Source organism: Equus asinus, unplaced genomic scaffold (assembly GCF_041296235.1).
Source record: "Equus asinus isolate D_3611 breed Donkey unplaced genomic scaffold, EquAss-T2T_v2 contig_197, whole genome shotgun sequence".
Taxonomy (NCBI): domain Eukaryota; kingdom Metazoa; phylum Chordata; class Mammalia; order Perissodactyla; family Equidae; genus Equus; species Equus asinus.
Window position 1 is genome coordinate 40,356 of NW_027224846.1, and position 26,399 is coordinate 66,754.

The 26,399-nt window shown below is 45.7% G+C and overlaps 1 long non-coding RNA gene across 1 annotated transcript; it reads right to left on the reverse strand.

Moving 5' to 3' along the window:
* Nucleotides 1-1,873: 1,873 nt before the first annotated feature.
* On the reverse strand, nt 1,874-23,302 carry LOC139043303 (uncharacterized). The gene is made up of 3 exons (XR_011500392.1): nt 23,150-23,302; nt 21,777-21,902; nt 1,874-2,023 (listed from the first exon to the last, which is right to left on the reverse strand). It is a non-coding gene; the product is annotated as an uncharacterized lncRNA (long non-coding RNA).
* Between the last annotated feature and the right edge of the window lie 3,097 nt (nt 23,303-26,399).

Genomic DNA, 26,399 nt, shown 5'->3' on the forward strand with positions numbered 1-26,399 from the left:
AGGACAATCACACCCAAGCATCCCTCCTCCTTCCTGCATCGTCTTCTGGGATTCTATCCAGGAATCACGGGGGCTTCTTGAACCCTGGGACCCACACCCACCACAGGTTCTCTTCTGTCTGACAGCAAACCCCAGGCCTTGTCCTAATGGCTGCAGCCCACAGGCTCTGAACTCAGATCCTTTTCTTCACTTGAGGGAGACGTGTCATTCCCAGAGCTGGGCACACAGAGTGTCAGCCTTGGAGGAAATGCCTCCCTGGCCAGTGGCAGGTGGAAGAGCGCCGTGACGGAGTAGGATTTGTGGAGAGTCCTCCAGGTGTGGTCAGAAGGGGCCCAGCCAGGGCATTTGTCAGCAAGGTCTGGTTGGTGGACCTTGGTGGCAAAAGAGTGGTGGGGACAGCATGTTTTAGAGTTCCTGGCATGAGACAATCCACAGGATGGTCATGAAGTCAGAATCAGCCTAATGAGGTCCAGCGCAATGCACTGTCATTTGTTCCCTGACTGGCTCACTAATCCAGGAGTGATTTACAAGGGCGATATTCGTGTTCTACCATCTTTTCGTTGATTGGCAGGAGCTAGTATTCTTTACGAAACTTGTGTACTTTTACATAGGAAAGGATAGGTGAGTTCTGTAACAACGCTTCTTGCAAAGTTCTCGCTAATGTATTGAGTCTCTAACAGAATCCACTGCTGGGAACTTCACCAAAGATCCTGACCTTTACTCTCTGGTTTTAGATCTTCCTGGTTGGTAAATTTTCTTGACTCCTGGCTCCTTTCTTGAGGTTCGTCCACTTAGAACAATGTAGGACTGCAAGCTCTTGCCACATGAGAAGTAGTGGTTCAACTCTATGATGATGTTGGTCTTGCTTTCTAAGTGTGTGTGTGTGTGTATGTATGTGTGTATGAGACTGTTGTCTGCATCTTGCCACGTGGGTCAGATTGACTCCTTTCCTGGGAAAAATTGTCCCTAACCACTTTCTCTGGGCTTTATTTTCACGTCTTGAACAGTGCTGTCCAACAGTAGAATTTCACACTCTATCTAATGAAATTTAAACTTTTTTTAAATACTGACATTGAAAAAAGTAAAAATAAACAAGTGAAACTAATTTTTAATGGGATATTTAAACCCATTATAACCAAGATATTACCATTTGTCCAGGCAATCTATATGAAAATTAATAGTGAGATAGTTCACATTTTTTTTTTATTGGGATCAACAAATCCATTTACATAGTCTCCGTTTGTAAGTTGAAACTTTTTACATATGTGGTTTCTGTGTCCCCCACTCAGAACCTGGGCTGACGTGTTAGAGAGGAAATAAAGCAGAACAGGCATAAGTAACGATCACTGTCAATCCAGCTCAGCACGAGCACTCACCACCGACAAAAAGGCTGTCCCTGACCAGGGAGTAGAGGCCCCTCGGGGTCACATGGTGGATCAGCTGGTTCCGCACCCAGGAATGCTGCTCTCTGTCACATGGGGTCTCTGTCACATTCTCCATCATGAGCCATGGGGTCAGGGTGGTAGGTGCAGACAGCTTCCATGCTGGAGGCTGCCCCTTCCTCCGCAGGCCCGGGGAGAGAGGAATGTGGGGACTCTAGAGAGATGTCCTGAATCCTCTGATAATGGGGGCCAGAGGGAGGGAGGAGCAAATTGGCAGTCAGTGGGAAGAGTGATAATTGGGGTGGTCACCAAAAGTGTTCATGACTCTCAAATGCTCAGAAAAGGGACTTCCCTGAGGGAGATCAGTCTACAGCCCAAGACAAGGGGCCCAGGCTGCTCTTCTTGAACAAGGATCCAAGCAGGGGAGGAGGCAGGAGGAGGACGAGCAGGAGAGACAGCAGGTGGGGTGCTCCTGGCTGGGACTCATCCTGCCGGGAGCTGCTGGCACCAGGGTCTCATCAGGTGCTGCAGGACTCTCTCAGTGGAGTTCAATGTGGCTGAGCTCTTGCTCATGTCTGTCAAATACTGGATGTTGGAGATGGTGGAGTTGAGTGTGAGGGCCTTCAGGTCGTGCCCCTTGGCTGCAAGAAGAGAGGGAGAGAGATGGCCATCACTGAGAGCTGGGCTGAGACCAGATCAGAAGCCTGAACTCAGTATCATCTGTTGCCTTTGCTCCCAGTGGAACCACCACTCAATGCTGCGCTCATCCAAGTTGAAGCCAGCATATCTCTCAGCTCCTCCTCCCTCCCCTGCCGGTAACACCAACTGCACCTACAGATTGCTCCTCAATGCATTCCTTCTGTTCATTCACGTCCCAGGTAGGTCTTATCTTTTCTCACCGGAACCAACACCCTAACATGCTCACTGGATGCATTGTCTAAAGGATGTTCTCTGCCTTGAACATTAGAAGCATTTTTCTGAAATGAAGATCTCACTAGAACACTCCTGCTCTAGCATCACCCATGGCTCCCTAAGGCCTTCAGGGTTAAGTTCAAACTTCTTGACCTGGCACTCAAAGCCCTTGCACATCTGGCTCCTGCTGACTCTTCAGCCTCATTGATGCATTCACTCTGAGTTAGGCTTTGTGCTTCAGGCAAACCAAATTCCTGTCACTTCTCCCGTACACTATGCTGTTTTTGCCTACAGGGCCATTGCTCATGCAATTTCCTCTGCCAGGAACACGCTCCACACCTTATTTCCCTATATAATTCCTACTCCTTCTTAAAGACCCCAATTGGGCAAAACTCCCTCCAGAGAGCTCTTCCCACCCAAAGGATGCCAGGTGCTTCTCCTCAAAACATCCCACCTTGTATTAGAATTTTCTGTGACTTTCACAAGACCAGGGGCTCTCTGAGGGCTGCGTCAGATTGAAATATTGGTATAATCCTTGTGATCAGCATGCTTGCCCTCAAAGCAGAATTGCACACCTCGGCTTCCCAGCTGCCCAGTAAGAATTGGTCAGTTGAGGTGTGGGGCTAGAGAGCTCCTCTGGGGAAGGAAGAGGGGCCCCCTAGGCCTGTGGTGGCTTCTGGTTGCTCAAGCAATGAGGAAGTAGGCAGGAACATGCTGCCCAGCTCAGGAGCTGTGGAAAGGGCTGTCGTCTGGGAGACACAGAGACCCCACACAGTGGGTGAAGCCCCACAGGCTCATCTGCACTCCAACAGTGGCTGTCCCAGGACAACCATTCACAGGTGAGCCATAAATGTGAGTGACAGAAGGAGGGATTGTGTGAGTAGCGGGATGTTCGAGCCTGTGAGTGAGATGAACCCAAGAGAGACAGTGTGCTTGAAGAAGAGAGAGACGCAACAAAGAGACAGGTAGAGGCACAGATAGAGGGGATACCTGGATGGACAGAGGAAGAGCGGACAAATGGAGGGTCACAGGGAAAGCAGGAAGAACAAAGACAAGGAAGAGAAGTTGAGACATGGGAGGAAAGAGGATGGAAGGAGAGAAGAAGGACAAACCGGCGAACAGGCAGGAGGACAGTTGGACAGATTGATACCTGGACAGATGCTCGGGTGGATAGATGGAAGGAAGGAAGGAAAGAATGGAGGGAGCGAGGGAGGGAGGAATGAAGGATAGGAGGAAGAGAGGAAGGAAGGAGTCTGAGAGGAGGGAGAACTGGGAAAGTCACCTGCCCACGTTCAGAGGGTGCTTTAAAGGGAGGGTAAGGCTGAGAATACAGGACCCCTAACTCCCAGGCTTGTGTCCACCTGTCCCAATGCTGCCTGTTATTACTCGTAGAGACGGGCATATGGATGTAAAGGAAACCTTGAGCCCTACCCTCACAACACACAAAACTCAATTCCTGGACACTTTGACCTAAAGGGGAAAGGTAAAATAATGAAACTTCTAGAAGACAACATAAGAAAACATCCTCGGGACCACAGGGTAGAAAAAACTTCTCAAAGAAGACACACACACACTCTCCATACAAGAAATATCGGTAAACTGGGATTCACTAAAATTTAGGCTTTCGGTTCATCATAAGACACATTACAAGAGGGAATTTGCAAGTCACAGGATGCGAAGAGATTGTCCCAGTTCCAATATTCAACAAAGGATTCACATGCAGAATACAGAAAATCTTCAGCATATTTATTAGATAAAATGCCGTGAAAGAGATACATATTAATGCTGCTTATTTTAATGAGCCACATTTATTTGACAAGGACAGTGAACAAAGCAATCTGAAAAGCAGGGGGTGAAAAACGAACAGTAGATAAACAGAATCCCAGGAGGGTTTGGAAAAAGCAAGAGAAGCCCCTTACATAACAGTTCATTGGCCTTAGAAAAGGAAAGTACTACTGGATTCTGTTAGGAAGTCAGAAAGATTGAAATATCTAGTGGCTTCAGCGGAAAAATAAGATAGGAAAAAATAACTATGATAGTTATTTGATTTTCCTCCAAATGACTTTATCCCTTAGAGAGCAAGGCACTTTCCTTTTCAATCATCAACACATCAAAGTTTAATTTCCCTCCATTTAGCCTTTTTCGTGGCCATAGGTTAGAAGCAGCAAAGGGGCTCAGCAGGCTGAACCAGTCTGCAGACATACTCTGTCCTGTTCCACACTGGCTCACACATGTGCAAAGTGGTCGCTTCTCACAAGGGAAAAGCCTGCAGGGCTGAGGGGCAGCCACCCCTTGGACCCTGTTTGTTAGTACCATTGGAAATTTCTCCTGAGTCCCTACTCAAAAAGGAAGTGGGTGGGGGGTAGAATAAGAAGGCCATATATTTGAAGGAAATAGGAGAAAATATTTCATTGTGAAAGTAATAAATGTTGCTTTTCAGAAGTCATGTGTATGTTGAAAGTCTATGTCTTAAGGTACCATAATGAAACAACGTACACCTCATCTTCTCCCTCTTTTATCTGAGCATTAGGTTAAAATCCATGAAATTCCTAAGCTTAAAAAAACACACAAAAATCACAAGGAAAGTTTTGGAGGTCATGGATGTGTTCAGCACTTGGTTGTGGGGATGATATGATGGGTGTATGCATATGTCCAAACTAATCAATACACATATAGAAAACGTGTGCATTTTTTGTCTATTACTCATACCTCAACAGAGCTAAAAATTCAAATAAATTCCTAATTACTTTTTGAGGGTGCATAAAAGTCAAAATTTCTAATAAAATTCAGATTGTTAATTTCTCAACATAAATAGCATTCCTGCTTTGATGGGTGACCCCACAACTCTCAAAAAAAATCAAGAGCAGTTGCTACTGTCAATCTCAGTGGAAGTTATTTTCAACACCTCACCCCCTCCTTTACACCTCATTATTTAAAAACCAAGGAAATAGTCTTCAGCTTTTAAAATGAAGGAGTAAATGAGTCAGCTTGACATTATACTTTATTCAAGATTTAATGTTAAGTAAAGGAAATAACTGAGCATGAGCAGAATCCCTTCCATAACTCATCTTTTCTCCTATGCTGATAATAAAAATGACACTCTACTGAAACATAGTTTGCATCATATATTCTCAAGTAAATATATTTCACTGCTGGAGATTTGATTTCGTTTTTTTTCTTTTTTTAATCAATAATTTACACAAAAAAATCAATTTAGGAGATAAAACGTATTGCTATTTAGAATTACTTCCTGATTGTAAATTACTAGAAGTGTAAACATGAAGTCAACGCTAAGGACGTTTTAATTCCTTCAATTCATTTTGCCAAATTTCTTTTTTAGAAAATAATGTTAATATAGGACTTTGAGAAACCTGTTTCATGACACCCTAATCTGTTGAAGGATAATTTTGAGATTCTCATTCAATTTCTTCATATTCATCTATAAAACTTATTTGGCATCTTTCATCTTTTTAACATTTTCATCTTTTTAACTTTCGAAGGTTTAACTTTCCAAGAGACTATTTTTTAATGACGAGCTAACTGATGAATTTGTGCACCAACTGTTTTTTTGAGACTGAATATACAAATGGACAAAGGACAGATCATATATGACAGTATAACTCTGACCCCCCAACGTGGGAAGCAAACATCCCAAGAAGCCAAGTCACAGCCCCTGCAGCATTCAGCACAGAACAGTCAGCACTTGGTCAGTAACTGCCAGTTTCCAAAACTCTCGTTCTGCTTTCAACACAGGACCGCCAGAGAAAGCCACATGTGCTCCCTAAACCATCACATAGGATGCCTGCCTTCTATTTAGTGAGCTCCAGCTTCCCCGTGTCAACAAATTCCAATCAGGCCACCCCTCCCCCACTCCCCTGACCTCTGCCACCCTCTCCCCTCCCTTTCCCTTCTCTCCTCTTCTTGTGCATGCGACAATCCTCTCCTGTCGCATTACAGTCTCTGCAATATTTTTAACGTGTGATAGACCAGCTCCTCCCTCAGAGTTCTTCCTGGTCCATATTTTCCTAGCTTAGCTTATGCGTTTATTTTTTCCATGTAGGATCATTTATCTAACTCAACAGAAAAGCTCGTTAAAATTTTTATTGGCATTGTATTCAATTTATAAAGTAATGGGACTGACCATTTAATGAAACTTCCTAACTTAAAACATAGACTGACTTTCCATTTGCCAACTATTTTTAATTGAAATTTATAGTGTGATCATTGTAGATTCTACACTGCTGTAAGGAATAACTCCAAAAGTTCCAGTGTACACTTTACCCAGTTCCTTACAATGATAACATTCTGCAAAACTATAGGACGATACCACAGCCAGCTTGTTGGCATTGATGCAATCCACTATCTTATTCAGATTTCTCCAGTTTCACTTGTACTAATTTGTTCCTGTGTATTTAGTTCTGTACAATTTTATCAGATGTGCAAGTTTCTGTATCCATCACAGCTAAAATAATGACCAGTTTTATCACTACAAGGTATTCTTGCATTGCCTATTAAAAAATCAATGGATGTTATTTTTTAGAGCAGTTTTACGTTTACAGCAAAATTTAATGAAATACACAGTGTTCTCATATAGTCCCTGCCCCCACATATGCATAACCTTTCTGTTGTCAATACCCCTCATCAGAGTAGTATACTTTTCACAATTGATGAACATACATAGGCACATCATTATCACTCAAAGTCCATAATTTACATTAAGGTTCACTCTTGGTGTCAGAGATCACTAGGGTATAACTCTGTGGTCCATTTCTGGATTCTCTACTCTGTTCCATTGATTTATGTAGCTGTCCTACAATGAAAATGATGATGCTGTGATTACAGTATGTACAAGGCAATACTAAATATTGTTAAAGTGTTTACTGCTGCATTATTCTTCCTGTCATGATTGTTTTAGCTACTCTCAGCTATGTGCCTTTCTATATAAATTTTAGAAAAAGGTGTCTCTGTCTACAAACTGTGGTGGAATTTTTATTAGAATAATATTAGACCTATAGATCAATTTGGGGATAATTGAGACCTGTCCTCATTATTCTATCCAGTAACATGGTGAGGACTGCAGAATTCTCAGCACATAACAACTCCTTCCAAACCCCCACACCAGGAGGAGACTCAACCAAACTCTGGCGTGGCTTCTAGCTGCATAAGTCTGTGTAACCGGAATGACTCCAGCCCACCATTAAAATGCCTTCCTGAGAGCTCAAAGCTGACAGAAAAATTTTCTATTTATTTTAGTCAACACCCAATTATAGGCCTCTGATCCCCCTTCTTAGAGTATTTACTAAAGAGGGCTTACAACTGTAGATATGTATCTCTCACAATTCTCTAAAGGACCTAAGAGCCACTCCTTTGAAATACGATCATTAAGACAGATAGAGCCTCTTTCTCTCAACTTCTGAGTGAGGATAGAATCCTAACTTTGATAACTGCAAAGTAACGAACACAGTGGGTCTAATCACAGTTACACTGACCAACCTTTGTACTTTTTTACTTCTTTGACTCTACTGAGCCCCTGAACCCTGCTCCTTCATTCCGTCTTTAAAATTCTAGATTCACCTCCGTACAAATCTGAGCGCAGCTCAGCTTCTGTCAGCTGTTACTGAATAAAATCTGCTTTCACCACTTTAACTAATTTCTGCTGCATTTGTCTTTGACAATAGTAAGGCTCTCAATTTATTTGCATCTTCTTTAATCACTGTAATCGGTATTTTATAATTTTCAGCATCAGATCCTGTACACATGTTCTTGAATTTATGCCTGAATATTTCATGTTCTTCGGAGTGGTTCTAAATAATACAGCATTTTCAAGTTTATCATCTGCAGGTTCATCATTAGTTGTAGAAATAAAATGGTCTTTTGTGTGTTGATCTTGTACTTGGTGAACTTTTTGTACTCATGTATTAGTTCTGATTTTTTTTTTTTTTGTAGATTCCCAGAGTTTTTTTACACAGACAACAATGAAACTAGGAATGGTTACATTTTTTCCTTTCTAAACTCTATGGCTTTTATTTCCTTTACTTCTGTTATTGCCAGAAGCTTCAGTATTTTGTTGAATAAGAGTAGTGAAAGTGGTATTCCTTTCCGTGTTCCTTATTGTGGGGAGAATCATTTAGTCTTTCCCTGTTAAGCATGAAGTCAACTGTGCATTTTCTGTAGACGACCTTCAACAAGTGAAAGTAGTTTCCATCTATTTCAAACTTGCTAGAAAATTTTATGACAAACAGGAGTTGGATTGTATCAAATGTTTTCTCTACATCTCTTGCCTATTAACAAGTCTTGCCCTTAAACAAATAGACAGCCAGTTATTTCTCTGGCAAAAATTGGTTTATCTGGGATTAGCAAAGAATAGCCATTTGGAGTGTGCAACCATGGCAAGCCATGCAGGAGCACCCAGCAAGGAAGAGAGGAGAAGCTCTTTTATCTCAGAGTGGGGAAAACTGTGGGGGCTATTGGACACAGTCTTGAGGGCAGTGGCTTTTCATCGGCAGAGTTGTGACAGTCTCTCCTTGGGTTAGTTTCTGACTGGTCAGGAAGAGGATGTCTTTATTCTTCCTGTTGCACTGCGCCTTTGACATAGGGCATGAGAACTCCCTCTATTAGCCTTCCAACACTATTTCAACTACGTTTCCGTTTATTAACTTTCACATGTCCCCATTTTGATTGCCATCTTTCTCTGAAAGCACTGTTGATCTGCAGTCAGATTTTTCCACTTTCAGTAGCCTCTCGTCCCTCGAGGCCAGGAAGGAGCTTCTCTGGGAGTCATGTCCCAGGTTGGAGGAAAAACACACAGATTGGAAACCTATTGTGGCCACATTTGAGGAACACGGAGTGAGAGGAGGGAGAACTCTCTGGCACTTTTTACCTGAAGTTTGCATGTTATCAAGATCATAGGCATTGGAGATGATCTGAAGTGTCATGTCATCCTCAAAGGTTTGGCAGACAAACTTCCAACAGACCTGGTCCAGACACCTTGGAAACCTTCGCATCAGATACTGTCTGCTTCCATTTGGAGAAATCTTTATTTTTAAGTCACCAAATGATGTGCAGTTCCCCCCAGAGTTTGTGCTTTCTTCAGGTGTGTCCCATGAATCCAAGTCTTGAGTTTTGTGGCAAAAAGCTTGGCTAGCAGCGCCCGATTGAGGAAAATACTATCATCTTGGTTGAGTTTTGTTAGTTTGAAATTTTTGGTAAGTTGTTCCTTGTTTTCAAGTTGTTAAATTTATGAGAATGGAACTGTTTATATTATTTTCAATGGCTGAAGAACCTGCAGTGATCTATCCCTCTCGTGTGTCTCAGGCCTTTGAGGGTGAAGAGGCTTCCCCAAAGCTTCTTGAGGCAGAACCCTGTTTGCTGTTGGCCTCTAACAGCTTGAGTGCATCTGGGTTGGGGAGGAGACAGAGACTTCCAAGAACAAGTTGTTTCTTCTTGAAGGAATGCTGAAGATGCCCAAAGTATGGTACTTTGACATACAAATTATTTGGAGCCAAAAGCAATCGAGAGCCCGCAGATGCAGGAAAAACTCTTGATCTCCACCTTGACTGCTTTAAATGAAGGATAGACTTCCTCTTTGGAAAGGAAATTTATGTTTCTAAAGGAAATTTCCATTAGTAAAAGCATCTGCACCAGAAAGAGAATGACTCTTAGAGAATTTTTTTTGGAGGAAGATTAGCCCTGAGCTAACATTCCCCACCAACCCTCCTCTTTTTGCTTAAAAAGATTGGCCCTGAGCTAACATCCGTGCCCATCCTCCTCTACTTTATACGTGGGATGCCTGCCACAGCATGGCTCAATAAGTGTTGTGTAGGTCCGCACCTGGGATCTGAACTGGTGAACCCCAGGCCATCAAAGCAGAATGTGTGAATTTAACCCGTGTGCCACCAGGCCAGCCCCTACAGAATTTTTTTTTTTTTTTTTAGGAAGATTAGCCCTGAGCTAACTGCTGCCAATCCTCCTCTTTTTGCTGAGGAAGACTGGCCCTGAGCTAGCATCCACGCCCATCTTCCTCTGCTTTATATGTGGGACACCTGCCACAGCCTGGCGTGCCAAGTAGTGCCATGTCTGCACCTGGGATCAGAACCGGCAAACCCCAGGCCACCAAAGTGGAACGTGCGCACTTAACCAGTGAACCACCAGGCCAACCCCTAGAGAATTTTTTTAACTGAGAGATTTATCTGCATAACAAGGCAAGCTTTATTTATTATACATTTTCTCCCTTCATCTTCCCATAATTTTCCTTCATCCACTTCCTGCTGCTGCTCACCCAGATGGCTGCCTGCTTCCAAGCTCCCCCATGTGCACCCAGTGTGGACTGGACTTGCAACTGGCAGCTGGTGTGGAGCTGCCTGCTCGAGGGCTGCAGAGCCCCATCCTAAGTCTCATCCCCAGCATGACCTACCTGGCCAGCAATACTCAGGATCTGCCACCACTGCACAGGATTGGGGCCGCGGCACTGATGGTTCAGATTGTGGGCAGTACCCAGCCCAATTCCCACTCACTTTTGTTGACCACACGCCTGTGCTGTTTGCAGATGGTACAGATTTAAAAGAGAAGTCATATCCTGCTGTTAAAGTGGAACTGTTGGACTGACTTGAGGGATTTTTCAACACCTGTAAAACTAAAGAGAAGCTGGGAGAATTATCAGAAGAGTTCTACAAAAATGAACTACTATCGATTGAAATGTTGAATATACATGTCCCTGCAGTTGCTAAATTGAGACGTCTTTTAGACAGTTCTCCTAGGGAAGATTTACTAGACATTCTGACATCACTTATCCAAACAAGCAACAGAAATGCTCCAAATTTTAGATACTGTGACTCTGGAGGAAACTGTCCAAGATGATGATACCACTGCTGGTGAAACAAATGCAAGAATTGAAATTGCTTTAAAAAAACAGAAAACTTGGGGCCGGCCTGGTTGCACAGTGGTTAGGTTTGCGTGTTCTCCTTCAGTGGCCTGGAGTTTGCCGGTTCAGATCCTGGGTGCAGACCTATGCACCATTCATCAAGCCATTTTGTGGCAGGAGTCCCACATATAATGTAGAGGAAGATGGGCATGGATGTTAGCACAGGGCCAGTCTTCCTCAGCAAAAAGAGGAGGATTGGTGGTAGATGTTAGTCAGGGCTAATCTTCCTCAAAAAAAAAAAATTATAACAATAAAACAGAAAAAGTGAGAAAGATGATAATAAATGCATTATATGAATATGCCTCAATAGGATTTCACACATCCTAGGTACTTTATTTTCTGGCACATTGTTATGGGATATCATGCAGGTGATTTCGACATATCCTGTGTGTTTTCCATGCGTGTCCGACACCTGATTCTGGCGTGTCCGGCAGGTAGTTTCAGTGAATCAGGCACCTGGTTCCGGCGTATCCAACAGGTGGTCCCGGCATGTCTGGTAGGCGATTCCAGCACATGTGACATGTGGTTCCGGCGTATCCGGCAGGGGATTTCGACGTCTCCGGCAGGTGGTTCCAGCATGTCCAGCACCTGGTTCTGGCATGTTTTGCAGGTGGTTCCGTCATGTCGGCACCTGGTTTTGGCATGTGCGACACCTGTGTCTGGTGTATCTGGCAGGTGGTACTCACAAGACTGGCAGGTGGTTCAGATGTGTCTGGCACCTGGTTTTGGCATGTGCGACACCTGCGTCTGGTGTATCCGGCAAGTGGTTCTCACAAGACTGACAGGTGGTTCAGCTGTGTCAAGCAGGTGGTTCTGGCATTTCAGGCACCTGGTTCTGGCTTCTGCTGTACCTGTTTCTGGTGTATCCATCACATGGTTCCAGCGTGGCTGGCACATGGTTCTGGCATATTCGGCAGGTGGCTTCAGCGTACTGGGTGCCTGGTTCCGGCGTATCTGACAGTGGGTTCCATGGTTTCTGGCAGGTGGTTCCTGCGTGTCTGGCATGTGGTTCCGGTACGCTCTGAATGTGGTTCCAGCATGTCCGTCTGGCGGCTACCATGTGTCCAGGACCTGATTCCATCGTGTGCGGTTGGTACTTTCAGAGTGTCCAGGTGTTGGTTCCAGCATGTCTGGCCGTTGGTTCCCGCATGTCCAGGGGTGATTCCGGTGTGTCCAGCAGGTTGTTCCCGCCTTTTCCAGAAATTGCTTCTGGTGTACCCAGGACCTGGTTCTGGTGTATCCGGCAGGAGATTTTGGCGTGTCCAGCAGGTTGTTCCAATGTGTTACGCTGATGGTTCCGGCCTCCGTGGCAGGTGTTTGTGGCATGTCTGGCACCTGATTCTGGCGTATACGGCAGGTGGTTTCAGAGTATCTGGTACCTGGGTGCGGCACATCCAACAGGTGGTTCCGAAGTGTCTGGCAGGTGGTTCCGAAGTGTCTAGCATGTGGTTCTAGTACGTTCGGAAGATGGCTCAGGCGTGACCGTTGGGTGCTTCAGGCATGTGCGGGAGTTGGTTCTGGCGTGTCAGAGTCATGGTCCCAGCATGTCCGTCATTTGGTTCCAGGTGGTTCTGGCTTGTCTGGTGGGTGCTTCTAGTGTGTCTGGCGGGTCGTTCTGGCATGTCTGTGTGGTGGTTCCAGAGTGTGTGGCGGGTGGTTACGGCATGTCTACCAGGTTTTTCCAGCACCCAAGGTGCCTGGTTCCAGCGTATCGGGCAGGTGATTTTGGCGTGTCCAGCAGGTGGTTCAGGTCTGTCCGGGAGATGGTTCCGGCGTGTCCAACATGTGGTTCTGGCATATCTGAGAGGTGGCTCCGGTGTGTCCGGCAGGTGGTCCCATTCTCTCTGGCACATGGTTACGGGGTATCATGCAGGTGATTTCAACGTGCCCTGTCGGTTGTCGAGGCCTGTCTGACACCTGGTTCTTGTGTGCCCGGCAGGTAGTTTCAGTGAATCAGGCACCTGGTTCTGGCATATCCAACAGGTGGTCCCGGCATGTCTGGTACGTGATTCCCGCCTGTGCAGCACATGGTTCTGGCGTATCCGGCAGGTGATTTCGACGTGAGCGGCAGGTGGTTCCAGCATGTCAGGCACCTGGTTCTGGCATGTCTTGCAGGTGACTCACTCGTGTCTGGGACTTGGTTCTGGCATTTCTTTAAGGTGGTTCATTCATGTCCAGCACCTGGTTTTGACGTGTACAACACCTGTTTCTGGAGTTCTTGGCAGGTGGTTCTCACAAGACTGGCAGGTGCTTCAGGCGTGTCCAGCAGGTGGTTCTGGCATGTCGGGCACCTGATTCTGGTGTGCCCAGCATGTGGTTCCAGACTGTCTGTCAAGTGGTTCAAGCTGGTCTAGCAGGTGTTTCAGGTGTGTCCAGCAGCTGTTTCAGGCGTGTCCGGCACCTGGTTCTGGCCTGTGCTGGACCTGTTTCTGGTGTATCCGTCACATGGTTCCAGCGTGTCTGGCACATGGTTCTGGCATATTCGGTAGGTGGCTTCAGCATACTGGGAGCCTGGTTCCGGTGTATCTCACAGTTGGTTCCATGGTGTCTGGCAGGTGGTTCCTGTGTGTCTGGCATATGGTTCTGGTACATTCGAAAGGTGGTTCCGGCATGTTCAGCAGGTTGCAACAGTGTGTCTGGGACCTGATTCCATCCTGTCCGGTTGATGCTTTCAGAGTGTCCTGGCTTTGGTTCCGGCCTGTCTTGCAATTAGTTCCCACATGTCCGGTGGGTGATTCTGGCGTGTCTGGCAGATTTTCCAGCCTTTTCCAGAAATTGGTACTGGCGTATCCAGGACCTGGTTCCGGTGTATCTGGCAGGTGATTTTGGCGTATCCAGCCTGTTGTTCTGGCGTGTTAGGATGGTGGTTCCAGCTTGTGTGGCAGGTGTTTGTGGCGTGTCTGGCACCTGGTTCTGGCATATTTGGGAGGTGGTTTCAGTGTATCTGGTACTTGGTTCTGGGATATCCAACAGGTGGTTCCGAAGTGTGTGGCATGTGGTTCTGGTAGGTTCAGAAGATGGTTCCGGCCTGTCCGTTAGGTGCTTCCAGCATGTCTGGAAGTTGGTTCTGGTGTGTCAGACTCATGTTTCCAGTGTGTCCAGTGGGTGGTTCCAGGTGGATCTGGTGTGTCCGGTGGGTGCTTCCGGTGAGTCTGCTGGGTCATTATGGGATGTCTGTGTGGTGGTTCCAGAGTGTTTGGCGGGTGCTTTCGGCATGCCTGTCGGGTTTTTCCAGCCTCTAAGGTGCCTGGTTCAAGCATATCCAGCAGGTGAGTTCTTTCTCAGCTTCCTAAAGAGCTGGAAGCAAGACAGTTTGTGGCTTGTCTCCGCTTGAGGGATGGAGGCAGTGCTTTGTGCCATCCACCTCTCGAGCAATATAGGGCATGGTTGAGAGCAAATGGGCCTTTCTGACATAGGGGCTTTCTGACACTCTCTCCACGAATGCACAAGGACAGTTGGTTAAAAGCCTCTTGTCTCTATCCTCCTAAGCTTGTGGAATCACAATCATTCGGGCCTTGGCCCCCTTGCTTAAGGGGAAGATGTAGCCATTACCCCTGAGCCGGGTTGGCAAGAGGGAAATGTGGCAGAAGCAGAAGTTCTAAAGCAGCGAGTTAAGGGCTGGGAGGAAATGGCGTTCAGCTGCCTGTGTATGAGAGGTTCCCAATATGCTATAAGAGCACTGTGGAAAGCGACTTCTTTCTCAGCTTCCTAAAGAGCTGGAAGCAAGATGGTTTGTGTCTTGTCTCCCCTTGAGGGATGGAGGCAGTGCTTTGTGCCTTCCACCTCTAGAGCAATGTAGGGCACTGCTGAGAGCAAAGGGGCCTTTCTTCCATAGGTGCTTTCTGACACTCTCTCCTCCAGTGCACAAAAGCAGTTGGTTAAAAGCCTATTGTCTCTCTCCTCCTAAGCATGTGGATGCACAATCATTCGGGCCTCAGCCTCCTTGCTTAAGGAGAAGATGTAGGCATTTTGTCTGAGCCGGGTTGGCAAGATGGAAATGCCCCAAAAGCAGAAGTTCTAAAGCAATGAGTTAAGGGCTCCAAATAAACAGCATTTCAGGTGCCTTTGTATGAGATGTTCAAGGTACACTATAAGAACAGTGTGGCAAGTGAGTTCTTTCTCAGCTTCCTAAAGAGCTGGAAGCAAGATGGATTATTGCTCATCTCCCCTTGAGGGTTGGAGGCAGTGTTTCGTGCCTTGCAATTTTAGGGCAATGTAGGACTCTGCTGAGCAAACTTGGCCTTTCTTCCATAGCTGCTTTGTGAACACTCTCTCCACCCATGCACAAGGGCGGCATGAGAGGTTGCCAGTATGCTGTAAGAGCACTGTGGAAAGCGAGTTTTTCTTAACTTCCAAAGAGTGGTTGGTTAAAATCCTATTGTCTCTCTCCTCCTAAGCATGTGGAAGGACAATCATTCGTGCCTCAGCCGAATGATTCGGGCGGGACTTGTGTGACCCACCTGCCTTAAATGCTGGAACCAACTGTTGGACACTTCAGAAGCATCATCTGGAAACGGTGGAACCACCCATCGCAGATGTGAGAATCAGGTCCAAAACGTGCCAGAAGCACCTGCAGGACACACCAGAACCATCTGACTCAAACGCCAAAATCACCTGCCGGATACACAAGAACCACTTGATGGACACTCCAGAATCACATGACGGGCATGAAAGAACCATCTCTCAGAGTGCCAGAACCATGTGCTGGAAATGCCGGAACCACATCACTGACAGACATGAACCACCTGCTGGACACGCCTGAACCACCTGCTTCACTCGCTGGAACCACCTTCTGGACAAGCCAAAATCACCTGCCGGATACACTGGAACCAGGCCCCTTAGAAGCCGGAAAAAGCCAACAGACATGCCAGAAGCACCTGCCGCACACTCTGGAACCACCATACAGACATGCCTGAATGACCCGCCATACACACCAGAAGCACCCACCAGACACGCCAGAACCACCTGGAACCACCCACCGGACACACTGGAACCATGACACTGACACGCCAGAACCACCTTGCAGACATGTCAGAAGCACCCAAAGGACATGCTGGAACCATCTTCCGAACGTACCAGAACCACATGCCAGACACACAGGAACCACCTGTCACACACTTCGCAACCACCTGTTGGATATGCCGAGACCATGTGCCAGATACACTGAAACCACCTCCCGAATACGCCAGAACCAGGTGCTGGCCATGCCACAAACACCTGCCAGACAAGCCGGAACCACCAGCCTAACACGCCAGCACAACCTGCCGGACATGCCAAAATCACCTGCTGGATAAACCGGAACCAGGTCCTGGATACGCCAGAACCAATTTCCAGAAAAGGCCAGAGCAGCCTGCCAGACAGCCTGGAATCCCCCGCCAGGCATGCGGGAACCAACTGTCAAACACGCCGGAACCAACACCTGGACACACTGAACGCACCAACCACACACAAAGGAATCAGGTTCCGGACACATGGTAGCCACCAGTCGGACACGCCGGAACCACCTTCAGAACATACTGGAACCATATGCCAGACACACAGGAACTACCTGCCAGACACCACGGAACCAACGGTCAGATACGATGGAACCAGGCGCCCAGTACGCTGAAGCCACCTGCTGAACACGCCCAAACACTGTGCTGGACATGCCAGATCCATATGATGGATACACCAGAAACAGGTCCAGCACAGGCCAGAACCAGGTTCCAGAAACAGCTGAAACAGCGGCTGGACACACCTGAACCACCTGTTAGACCAGCCTGAACCACTAGATGGAGAATCCTGAACCACATGCCAGGCACACTGTAACCAGGTGCCCGACACGCGAGAACCACCTTCTGGACACGTCTGAACCACCTACAAGTCTTGTGAGAAACACCTGCCGGATACACCAGATACAGGTGTCGCACACACCGAAACCAGGTGATGGACATGACTGACCACCTGCAAGACATGCCAGAACCAGACATGCCAGATGGGGAAGAGGTGATTTTGGGGGAGAGGAGCTTTGTAGATTTCTCACTTGGGCACTTACCTGTTTTGTTCTCCATCCAGGGTTTCTCCTGGGAGCAAGTTCTTGAGAAATCTATAATGAAAAGTATGAGCTATCTACATAGGGAGAACTCAGACTTCGTTCAGCAATTTCCTGGGCGTCTGGAGACTCGATAGAATACTTTTTTCTTTTTCCATTGCCAACACCCATGCCCATTCAGGCCTATGTGAGTTTTTACAATGCTCCTCCAACTGGTCTCCAGGCCTCCAGCGTGCCTCATTTCTCTTCATCGTAGAGGACAATAGCAGATCAATGTTTCTGAGGCATGGCTCCACCAGTGCCCTCTCTGATGCGGAAACCTTCCTCTCACTGCCTACCTGATAGACTCCAACTCTCTGCCTTAGCACTCAAGGGCCCCTCCGCCTTTCATGTATCCCACAGTCCTGCCAAACCGAACAGTACCCACTACCCAAAAACACACATTGCATTCTTCTCTTTCACCTCTGCCTGATCAGATGATGGACTTGAAACAAAGCCATCATTTGCTAGTTAAGTGACTTTTGCACAGGTCATTTCACCTCCCTGACCCTCAGTTTCTGCATATATAAGTGATGAATAGTAAGAGTCACCTCATATTGTTCTTATAAAGAATTAAAATTGACTTAGAGAGCATATGCAAAAACAGCTGGCTCCCTGCCTGACATGCTGCAGTCACCAATAATTATTCGGATCTAAATATTGGCTCATGCCATGCCCTGCTTCTTTTCCTATTAAAACCTTATCCTTCAAAAATCGGTGTGTACCCTTTCTTGAAGACCAGCCCAAGGTGTAAACTGAAGTTCATTTTCCTAAGCTGCTCAGTAACATTTATAACGCAAAGTCTAATGCGTTAGACCGTTGTTTTTTTTTTTTAAGCAAAAGAAGCTAACTCTGGCTAACTTCAGTTTTCTTATTAAAGAAATTGACTAGAAGGATTTACGGTAACTCACATAACTGAAGGGAATTTTTGAAAAAATCAACAAACAAAAAGCAAAAATAAGCTTTGGAAGACACAATAGAGCACAGTGTATAGTTATTATTACTGCCGTTCACCAAATATTGTCGGCTCTTCTCTGGCACACAGAAGGGATGTATCTTCTTGGCCCCTTAAAGTCAAATGTGACTTTGTGAGCCTTTGGCAAATGAAACTTGAGCAAAAATGAGGCTGTCTCTTCCAGACAAACCTTTGGCAAACAGTAGGAGTGTGTTTTTCCTGCCTGGCAGTTGTGCAAGAAGTTGGATCGAGCATCTTTTAGCTGCCATCTACTCAATCCTCCAGACTGAGCAAGGATAATACAGAGCCAGCTCCTGATGACATGGAGCATGTTCGAGAAATAAACCTTGGTTATTTTTAGCTGAGACTTAGGAGTTTGTTGTGAATACAGCACAACATGGACTATCTGACTGGTGAAAACATATGTAGGGGAGGAAGACATTTCCTCTTCCCAAATGTGGGTTCGTCTGGCTGGAGAACGAATTAAATTCACATGAGACAGAAAAGCAAGAGAAAATTGGACAAAGCTTTATGAGGAACCGTGGCCCGGTGCCTTTCTTCCCGAAGGAAGAAAGGGCACCAAAGAAGTGGGGTGCACATAGTGGTTATATACCGCCAAATGGGGTGTTTCACATGTGATTGAAATGTCCCTCCCACAATAGTCACAAGATTGCCCTGTCGGCACTTGATGGACACAGCAGGTAGTGGGTCTGCTATCTCAGTGGGCATAGCAGGACTCAAGTCGATTGTCTGGAGCTGGGCGGTCACAGGTGAGCTCAGCAATCAGTTCCTAGCCTAAGGAAAGATGCTTAATCCTTAAGAAATGCCAACGTTGGGAGGGGGAGGAAAGTCAGTTACAGGAGGTTACCAGACTAGCACAATAAAATGCAGATTTAAGTCCTTGCCTTTGGTATTGATTAAGAGTTTTTAGAGAGAAGGTCATCTCCTTTCTTCTTCCTGGTACAGGGAGGGAGGCAACTTTTACAGATAGAGATTTACCTTACAAATGTAAATGTGCCCTAACAAAGGGCAAGTTCCATTCCTCCTTCCCTGTCCCAGTTTCTCAAAAGCAATCAGCCTCAAATAATCCTGATGCCAAAGAGACATATCTTGGGGTGGCCATTTCCAGGTCCCCACACATACATATTACCAATTTCCTGTGCTGTTGACCAAAATGACTTCAGTGAGCCAATATTAGAATTCCTTTTCACAAAGGTGGATAAGTGACAGATTAGAAGTCTACACTGTCCCAGGAGTGTAGACAGATACCATGCTTATATATAGCAAAAATATTTCCTCATTTTGTCCTTTACCTGTCAATAAAAAAGCATATCTATAGAAATCTGGAGGTAAAGCTCCAGACAAAACCAACATGGTGACAAGGAGGAACATTACATACTTGTAAAAGGAGCGACAGATGAGAAAATAATAATAATGGCTGGGAACTTATAGAACCTTGCATTGAAAGGGATCTCATATGGAACTCAGGAAATATTTATAGCTGAAAGCACTACATGACAAAATCTGGTGGATGGAATTAAACAATACTTAGAAGAAAGATACCTTCAACATACGTATCTAAAAAGAAAAATTAGAAACCAATGAGCTACTTGTTCAAGAAGCTAGACAAAGAGCAAGACAGTAAAGTCAGGAAGAAAGGAAATGAGAAAGAGAAATGCCAAACCTTTGTTTCTATTTATTTGCTCTTTATTTATTGCTATGGACTGAATTCTCTCTCCCCACCATTCATATATGGAAGCCCTGACCCCCCCTTGTGACCATGTCCAGACACAAGGTCTTTAGGAAGTAATTATGGTGAAAATGAAGTCATAATGGTGGAACCTAAATCAGATAGGACTGCGGCCTCATCAGAAGTGGAAGAGATCTCTCTTTCTGTTTCTTCACACGCATACACACACCCCACCATCTGAGGACTCAGTGAGAAGGGGACCTTATGCAAGCTGAGGAGAGAGCCCTCGCCAGAACCTGACCATGCTGGCATCCTGCTCTCAGGCTTCCAGCCCCCAGAATGGTGAGAAAATAAATTTCTGTTGTTTAAGTCACCCACGCTATGGCATTTTGTTATGGGAACCCAAGCTAAGATGCTTATCTTTCACAGTTTGTTCCTAGGTTCTGGTACCAATTCCAATGTGTGTGGGGTTGTGGGTCGGGGGAGTCCCCCCCACCAACAAGCAATTCTTGGGACACCAGCTGGGTGTCCTACAACTCAACTCGATTCTGACACTATGTACCCAGAGACAGCATCACACCCCACAGGTTAAGGGTTCAGCCCCACAAGACTGCCCCCACTGCAGGTGCCAACAGCAAGTCTAGGTTGTCGCCTATGCTTCTGAGCAACTGGCTGTCAGTAGGAGGTTCCCAAGACTCTCTACTCCGGTTCGACGAATTTGCTAGGGTGGCTCACAGAACTCAGAGAAACCTCTTACTTACTAGATTACCTGTTTATTAGAAAAGGATATGACTCGGGAATAGCTCGATGGAACAGACGCACAGGGCAAGACATGGGGAAAGGGCACTGAGCTTCCACGCCCTCTCCAGGTAACCACTCTCCCAGAACCTGCACGTGGTCACCAACCTGGATGCTCTTGGAAATCTGTCCTTTTGGGTTTTTATGCATAAGCCGTTTATTTATTCTCTTACCCTCGGCTGCTGTTTTTCCTTCCCCATTTATAGCCCAAAGCCAATCAAAGAAGGACATGTGCAGTGTGATGCTGTTCCTGCACATTTTTTAAGTGCATAACAATGTAAGAATTTGTTAACGGAGACATACACATGTATGTCTTGACTCTGCATAAAAATGTAATCTTTTGTTAATGGAGCCATGCACATGGATATTCTTGGAATCATAAAGAATGTAATTAATTTTAGGATATTGATACCTATGATGAGGGAGGGAGGAGAACGGGATGGAAATGTGAATTTTAGGTGTGACGGCAACATTTTGCTTCTTAAAAACAGAGATATCGTTGTGGGCTGAATCATGTCCCTGAAAATTCATATGTTGAAGTCCTAACTCCAGGACCTCAAAATAGGGCTGTATTTGGAGAGAGGGCCTCTAAAGAGGTAATTAAGGTAAAGTGAGGTCACATGGGTAGGCTCCAATCCAATGTGACTGATAGTCACGTAAGAAGAGAAGATTAGAACTCAGACACACACAGAGGGAAGACCGTCTGAGGACACAGGGAGAAGCGGCCGGGGAGAGAGGCCTCAGAAGAGACTATACCGGCCAACGCCTTGATCTTGAACTTCAGCCTCCAGAACCGTGAGAAAATAAATTTCTATTGTTTAAGCCACCCTACGTGTGGTATTTTGTCATGGCAGCCCCAGCAAATGAATGCAACATCGGAAGCAAATAGGGCAGAATTTAACGTCTGTTCTTTCTGGGTATTGGGGCCGGAGATAGAGGTCATACTATGTACTCTTCTGCATATTTGAAATATTTCCATAATAGTTAAGAAAATAACAAGCAGATCCCGAAAAAGAATAACCAGAGAGTAGAAATTTATGTGTGATTACCTTACAGGCCAAGGTGGGTTTCGTGTTGGGCAGGTGGTTCTCTTCCACAGGGTGTGTCAGTCACCCATGAATTCCCGTCTCTTGGCTCTGCCATTCCTGATGCCTGTATCATTGTCTGCAACCAATCTGCACAAGGAGAAAGAAGGAACACGGAGAAGACACACCTGCTTTCAAAAGTTCCAACCTGGAAATGGCACACACCACTTCCACTCCCATTGCATTGGCTGAAACATAGTCACACGCCACACCTCACTGCAAGTTGCTGGGTGACTGCCTTCCTGGGCACCCAGGACAAGGATGTGGACAAACAGCCAGTAGTCCCACCCACAATGTCATCAGGTTGACCCTGGTCTTCATGCTGCTGCTCAGTCTACAGCGTGTCTGCCAGCTCTATGGTTAGGGTTTAGATATTTTACAAAGTCGCGGGGTTGGGGGTCATGGTTTGGGACTTCAAAGAGGAGGAAGCCGATTCACAAGGAGACAGGAAACCAAATGTTTGCTGGGCCATCTCTAAACAAATGAGAGAGAACTTGTGTAAAATGGGCCCGGCTAGGTACCTTCTTCTCTACCACATCTAGAGTTCCCTACGTTGACAGCTCCTTCCTGGAACAGGCCTTCTGTCTTAAATTCTTTTAGGCAGTTAGGGGCGAGGCCAAAGTTTCTTTTATATATAAATTTTATGTGTATATATGTAATTTATAGAACTAAATAAATGAATTTAAATATAGATACAATGGATTATATATTCTATTATATATCAATATTAATATATATTATATATATATAGATAATCTCCTTGGTTCTCCAGAGAACCCTGACAAATACAGGAGGAGTTAATATTCTTTTCTCGATGGCATTTACATTTAATCATTTGAAATTCTTAGTTATGACATTGTTATGGCTTGCAAGGAAGTGTCCTTTTCAGTGTTTCATTTAGAGGCCTCAAGATACCAATTTTAAAAAGTTTCCCATTTTATTTGTTTGGTTTGATAGGCTTTTTCCAATTGAGTGCACAGATAAACCAATTTAGGTATTTCAAAGGAGCCCCATTTAGGCCAGCGAAGCTTTAAATCACCCTGAGTAATCTGAGCCCAGTGGGACAGAAATCTACATGTAGAAGGTCTGTATTCTTTAAAGACAAAACCAGCAGGAGTCCCAGAGTGGGGCTGTTCTTCGGTGGTCCTCTTAGAAAATGGACTTCTCATTTGTATGAACTTACCAAAGGATCAAAGGCCCAGAAAAGGAGTGAAAGAAACAGAAGTTTCTAACAAAGCTGACAATGGAAGGATGGCCAGAACCAGTATCAAAGGACGCCTACATAAAGAGTCTGGACCTCTACCAAAAATGGGTGGTCCAGGCCCAGGAGGACTTACCACCAGGAACCAGAGCCACCAGGAGGAGACGACAGAGCACAAAAGATTCTTTGCAGGCACCTTGCTTGTGTCTGTGAAGTGGCACCAGAATTGAAGGTCAGTAGCTAGGGATCCCACTTCTGTCACCACGTAAAGTCAGCAAATAAGAGGCATAAACTGCAAAAGAACCAAAAAGTTTATTTGGGGTCTCAAGAATTGCAATTCAGGAGATGTAGATTCGAGTAGAAGCTCAAATGTGCTCCTAGGAAGACAAAGGAGGCAGGGGTATATAAAAGGAAAGGACACAGGCTTACAAAGCTCTACAGTGAACAGTTAATGACTGGTTCTGGCATGGGGTGAGCTGACTTGCCAGAACATAGTTGGTCCTAGGCAGACTGCCCCTTCTTGGAATGAGGAAATACTTCAAGATGTGACCTCTGCTGTCAGGTAAAGCTCAAAAGTTCAGTTAACGTCTGGTGGTGGATGTGGTGTACAAGCATAAGCCCCACTTCCTTAATGGCCTCCCAGCTCCATTTTAGAAGCCTTGAAAATGGTACTCCATTTTGTCATTGTCATCCACCACAGTCACGCACCATGTAACAATATTAACGATGTTTCGGTCACTAATGGACCACATACATGAGAGTGGTCCCATACGGGTAGCACCACATAGCCTGGGTGTGTAGTAGGCTCTACCACTTAGGTTTGTGTAAGTACACTGTGTGATGTTCACACAACAGTGAAAGTGCCTAATGATGCATTTCTCAAAACATGTCCCTTTCATTAAGTGAGGTATGCCCGTACTGATTTTAGTCTTGTGAATGTTGAATAATGAATTATTCATTTCAATTATTTGAGCCAGCCCCACTGGCTGAAGACGGTAAAGGCTGACTGAAGCAAGAAACTAAAATTTGTTATTCAACATTCACAAAACCAAATGAGTAAAGAACTTTAAGTTCTATATCAGGGTTCATGTAAGGCAAAAACATTCTAAAGGAAAGATGGATTTGAGGACATATATGATTCTGAGTATAAATGTCTGGGTACTAGCAAAAATTCCAGGGAGCATTTCAGACTTTCGAGGCAGTGGAATTGGTGAAACCAAAGTCAAGCTCTCCAAACAGTCAAGGGGGCCCAGGCAATATCTGGAGTACAGGTGGAACAGGCAGAAAATTCCATTAATGTAATTGTATGATATGATGAACGGACAGAGTTGGAAAATAGGATGGCAGGGTAGGGCAGAGGGACCTGGAGGGCCCAGGATGGATGGAGAGATCAGCTGGGCTGGTGGGGGGAAGGGGCCATGGGCACACCCTCTTCATGTCCCCTCCCCCACCCTCTGAAACCCTTTGTGACTCTTCAGTGCTCTGTGATGCAGGCCTGGGATTATAGGCAAGTGTGGACACTCTCAGAGCTCAGTTGCCTCAGGCAGCCTTGCGATTCAGAAAATGGAGTTCAGTCAATGGAATGTTCTCTCATTTCTGAATAGCCATATTGAGTTGTTGTTGAGCATCTGCTCAACATTCTTAGATAGTGACCACAACCTCACCATCGTGTGTGGGTTGTGGTTGCTTCTTCTGTTCCTGTGCTTCCTGGTGGGGATTCCATCTTTACCAACCTTCTGGAAAACCAAAATCTACCAAAAGGTAAGGATCCCTGGGCAAGCCACCAACAGGGATTTTTTATTGTTGTTTCCATTTCTAGTCCCACATTTTTAAATGAGTTGGTCCAGAGAGACTCCTAAGATGGCAAGTCTGAATAGAGGATAGAACATCATCCTTCTAGGGGAATAGGCCAGGCAGGACTAGGGGTTCAGCTGGGACTGTTTCCCATTTAAAACTCACAGACCATCTGGGTGTGGTGGAGGATTCCTGGATAAAATCCCATCACTGATTTCACGGCCCTGCATTAGGTTATTTAGAGAGTTTGGGATCTGTGTAGGAGAACACTGTTCCCAACACTGGATCATGAGTCACGTTCCCATGTCGGGCGTCATTCGACCAAACTGTCCTTTGTATTGGGCAGATCAGGAGAGCAGGGCTGAGCCTCTGAGCAGACACTGGAGTGTGAGCTCTGTCCCAGGATACAGGGTCCTATCTGAGGAAGCACAGATGTGACTGTGGGCCTCAGAGTCTATGCCTTCCTTGAGCAGAGGACTTCTGACTGAGAATATCAAGTGTGGACTCTAGCCAAAAATCCTCCTTCGAGTTTTTCAAAGAAGGAAAAATTGAAAGTATCTTATCACCTTTAGAAATTCAGAAAGGGAAAGAACACAAAGTGCTAGTAATAAAAATGGAGAGTGACATTAATCTTGGATGAATATCTGAGTTTCCTAGAGAGAGGAGCAAGCCAACTAAGTCCTCGCTCCTCATTCTTTTCTTTTTGTTCTCAGCGTCAGGGCAGAGCCAAGAGGAGAAGAAGAGGTGGAACATCAAGTGGTAAGGTTCCACCTTTCCCACCTGAGCTCTCCAAGGGTGACCCTTCCTGTCCTCTCCATGAGGTCCCAGGTCCATGGTCTCTGAGGATGTCAGTCGCTAGATAGAGTCCCTCTCAGAAGATAGAGGCCTCAGAGGAAAGGCTCATGGGAAGGTAGTCAGAACCCGAGACATTTCTCAGATTCCTGCTCTGCCCAGCTCTGGGCATGAAGCAGTGATGGGCCTGGACAATGGGTGTTGCCCAGTGGGTGGCCGTGGGAGACGTCAAGAGTCAGAACTTCTGTCTCCTGACCTTGTAGAAACTACGTTGACTTCCTGGATGATCAGACTCCTCGAGGTAACCATTGACCTATGTTCCTCACATGGTGGTTTTGAACATCCCATGGGATAATGTATGTGACAGTACTTTATAAATGCAGCAACAAACACATGTGAACCTTATTAATATTATCATTGACCGTTTGACCACATCTACTGGTTCTTGGGGCTTTCAGAGTTAACAGCCCGTTAATATCCCAAGGGTCTCCCCTAAAGGGACTCCTGTGTAACACCTATGCTTCTGCCTTTATTACATGTAATTCACTCTTCTGGTTTCCCAGGTTGGAGAAATTACCAGAGGGAAACAGAGGAGAAAAGGAGGCTAATTTCTATTCTGAAAAGGTGACTAGTCTTTTCTTTCCTGATCCCTCTTTGACATGTTCTCTGCAATTCCAGGGATTCAGTACAGCCTGCAGTAGTCATGGGAGGGGTTTGCCATAGGAGTGGGTATGTGAATGAAGGCCTTGGGGTGAGGGCTGCTGAGTGTATGGTGAAGTCATAGACGTGGGGCATTGTGA